Consider the following 3,810-nt stretch of genomic DNA (forward strand, 5'->3'; position numbering starts at 1 on the left):
CCCGGCACTTCACAGTTCAGCAGCTCTGCACACCAAACAGCACATCAGCCTGACAAATACAGAAGAGTGATAAAACAGCATGTTCTCCTCTGTGTCTCCTAGCACGCTGCAAGTGAGCAACAGAGCTGCAAGACCGCATGGAGGAGTTACCTGGAATCATGAAAGGAGGCGTCTGGGGAGCTCGGAGGTAGCTGAAATCCCCTGCAGGTCTGGGATCAGCTCAGGCCAGAGATCTCTCTGCGTTTCTTTGTTGAAGAAAAGAGAAGTGGAGCAGACTGATGGAAGAAATCAAAGGAGAATGTGTTATAGTCATTTTCTTATAACTGTATACATGTGGCTGTGGACATGTTCAGTGAAGCCATGAACGCTTATCTATGGCTTTTTTGTGGCAGCTGCTGCCACAGACATTTGTGTTAATGGAGCTGATTCACAAAATGACAAAAGCTACTTGACAGCGAAAAAAAGTGATTAATATGGATTGATGCAACGCCTTTAATCGTGAAGACTATCAGCACTGAAAGAAACAAAATGGATTCTTTGTCAAAGCATGAAAATAGTCTTTTAAAACACCCAGCATTTTTACAATGAACTAACTTTTCCAGTTATGAAAATACACATTGTCTCATTTTAATTCCCTCTAATAGTTTTCCTACACTTTAACCAAACAGATGAACAGCTAACCCTTTACCCACAAACACTCACATCCAACACTCTAAGAAATGACACACTGATGTTGGTAGCATTATGTAAATGCTTCATGTTAAAACTAATGCCACCAATTGATTTTTAACTTTAAACACAAGTATGTTGTTTTGAATTTAATTAACAACATAATATTTCAATACAACAAAATGCAGTAAATTAAATCCAATGTAAAAAGTTCATTTAAAATGAAGAGCACTTTAATTTAAAGAGGATTGTCCTAATAGGCTCTCCGTACTTCTGAGTTTGCACATGTGCAGTGTGGAAGTTTGATCATCCGCCATTTTCAACTGAGACTTGCATATGCTTAGCATCCTGGATAGAATCCATCGCCATCTGAGGATTATTTGGTAAGTTCAACAATTTAAGGATGACAAATTTGATTAATGTATACTAACTGACACACATCTGACACTTTCGGGAATACTTTTGCATTTTTTTTAAACAAATGATGCCTGGCAAATTTTTTAACACTCTAGCTTGTATACCTCTCTCACATGTTAGAAGTATGAAAACATTTAACAAATATTGTTGAACCTGCTTCGGTGTAATTTTCCAAAATCTTTTGCGATTCTTGTTAAGATGAGACTTGCCTACTAAGACCGACAGTTTTAAAATTACTCCCAACATCTACCGCACCTGCTCCCTGACATCAGTAATGACCACTGGGAGCGCCAGCGATCCTGTAGTTTGAAGAATGAAATGAATGTGTAGTGTATTTTAGAAATGTGCATCAATTAAGTTGCTACATTGTTTGAAAGAATTCGACTCCATGTTGATTTCTGGTTTAGTGTCAGAAATCTTCACTGAAGAAGCTTCACTTTTCTTTCCAAGCTCCTTAGACTACGATGACCTGGATGACTGTGAACCTTCACAGACTTATTGTTATCCACAAAATGTCATGATAGGATTTTAAGTCCATATTGCCCAGTTCTAATCTTCTATTTAATTTTAATATTTTTAGGGGCACAATTATTAAATATATTGTTGAACAATCTAGAATTGATTAAAGCAAAAATGAAAGCTTTCACGTAATGTCAAAATTGAAAAGCTTCGATTTTTGGGTTCATATATTTGTTAATCTGACACAGAGGAGTCAGTGCCTTACCAATCATGAACCTCACTGCACATCACTGATGTGAGTTATGAAACATTGCTTAATCACATATCTGCTATGTGTTAATATTTTTGACTTTGTTTTGTAAAGAGGTTGAAAGGAACCAAAATAGGAAACTTCTCTCATATTGAGTTCTTATCTCCACCAGAATCCCAGCGTTGATGTTTGACAGGAATGCATTCTGAAAGCTGTCTGTGTCTACTTAAATGAAAAGCCAGATGACCTGTTCAAGGAATTCTTGGTAAGTTAAAAAAGGAAAACGATCAGTTATTTTCCTTTTTTAAATTTGGGATTGGAAATGGAAGGTGGACTTACTTGTCCATATGTATATGTACGCAATTAACTTATCTTTTTTTAATTTTTATTTAAAGGATGTGGATCTTGGTGCAAGCAGAGAAACAGAGCAGCTGACGTTGGGAGTCTATGTTGTCAGACATGAGAGCAAACTCTGCAGATACACCTGAGGACATTGGTGTCATCATAGAAGGATGCACTGTGCTGCAAGCTCTTAGTGATGTGGCAAAGGGTTGTGCCCTCCTGCTTGGACTAATCTATAGTCTAAATCTGAGCTACCCAAAGCACCTGAAATACACATTTGAATTTCTTCAGAAGGTGCTGATGGAGTTGGATGGGAACAACCTATCCATGAAGGTGCAGGTTCTGAAAAACAAACTGCTTGAGTGAAACAGCCTGCAGTGAACTATAGAGGACACTGAACTTTAAGGTTCTCGAACCCTTCTCCTTGCACTTCATAAACTGTTCAGTTTGAATTGCCACAAGAACTTCTGCAAGGCCTTTCACTTTTCTGCGTTCTTTGTTCTTGAACCTTTACCAACATCCAACTACACTGAAAAAGACTGCTCCTAACTTTGGACTTCAGTTTAAGTTTTGAAGCAAAGGTTATTTTTCTAAATATAGACAAAAATGACACAAAAGTAATTTCTACCTGCTGTTTGCAGGGCTGTATTGTGGGCTTTTCATTGTAGCCCAATCAAGTTTAAATTAAGTCATGTTAATGTTAAAAATGTTGGAATCACAACACTTTCCAGTTTTAATCATTTCAGTTTAACATGACATTCTGTATCTTGTCTTCCTGCACCTAAAATGCACTTGAATATATGTAAAGATTGTTTGGGGAAAAAGATCTAGAAGCATTTGAATTGCTCAAAGTGTGCTTCAACAAGTTTTACACAAAGTGTTATTAAAGTTAGGTTAACTGAATAAACTTGTGTTCGATTTATTTAATTTACAAACTTAAATAGACTAAGTTGCAATTCTGTTAAAGTGATTTAATCCTATAGTTTCAGTAGAGCGTGTTTTGGGTGAGTAGATTTATCAGATTTACTTAAAATTTGTTGTTCAAATTAAATATATCATACATTTTATATTTCACTAACCCAGTTGTGTGGAACCGGTTGACATAACTGGGTGGAGTAAATACAACATTTTATTTCTTAGAGTGAAGGTCTAGCTCGATGGCTGTGTAAGCAAACAGTTAAAGGAAGTAGGGGATCGACGGTCCTTTGCATGGACACAGATACCAGCTAATATGTGCTATCATACGAATAAAATACTAGAAATACTAACCCTAACCCTTTCCAAACAACTGCATTCAAAATGCTCCAAAAACACCACAAACATAAAGGGGCGATCAGTCCAGCAATTAGATGTGGTGACCAGTGGCATTCAGGTTAATATGATTTTTAACACCCAGAGAGTTCTATTGACCAAACCAGGCTTGGTATCAGGTGGTAAACACATTTATTTGTGCTATTAAATCAGGCATTAACATGGGTGCCTATGGGGGTTAACTCACTTTTGAAGCCCTTTTTTCATTTTTAACCTGGTTTATAAGTTTCTGCTTGGTCTAAACTTATTTGAACCTTAATCAAAGATGTGTAAAATCCTGTGTATTTCTATATCTAAATGAATAAAAAGAATAAAAGTCATGACTGGAGGGTATGTCTATCCTTTTCACTTGTAAAAGTCAT

General features: G+C 36.6%; 1 long non-coding RNA gene across 1 annotated transcript; it reads left to right on the plus strand.

Annotated features, from left to right (window-relative positions):
* The first annotated feature begins 930 nt into the window (after positions 1-930).
* LOC146641969 (uncharacterized) lies at positions 931-2,656 on the plus strand. Its single transcript, XR_014909673.1, has 3 exons — positions 931-1,052; positions 1,968-2,060; positions 2,191-2,656. It is a non-coding gene; the product is annotated as an uncharacterized LOC146641969 (long non-coding RNA).
* The last annotated feature ends 1,154 nt before the right edge of the window (positions 2,657-3,810 follow it).

The sequence above is a fragment of the Rhamphochromis longiceps genome, linkage group LG23 (assembly GCF_057381845.1).
Source record: "Rhamphochromis longiceps isolate RC_006_pf linkage group LG23, R_longiceps_female_GT1.1, whole genome shotgun sequence".
NCBI lineage: Eukaryota > Metazoa > Chordata > Actinopteri > Cichliformes > Cichlidae > Rhamphochromis > Rhamphochromis longiceps.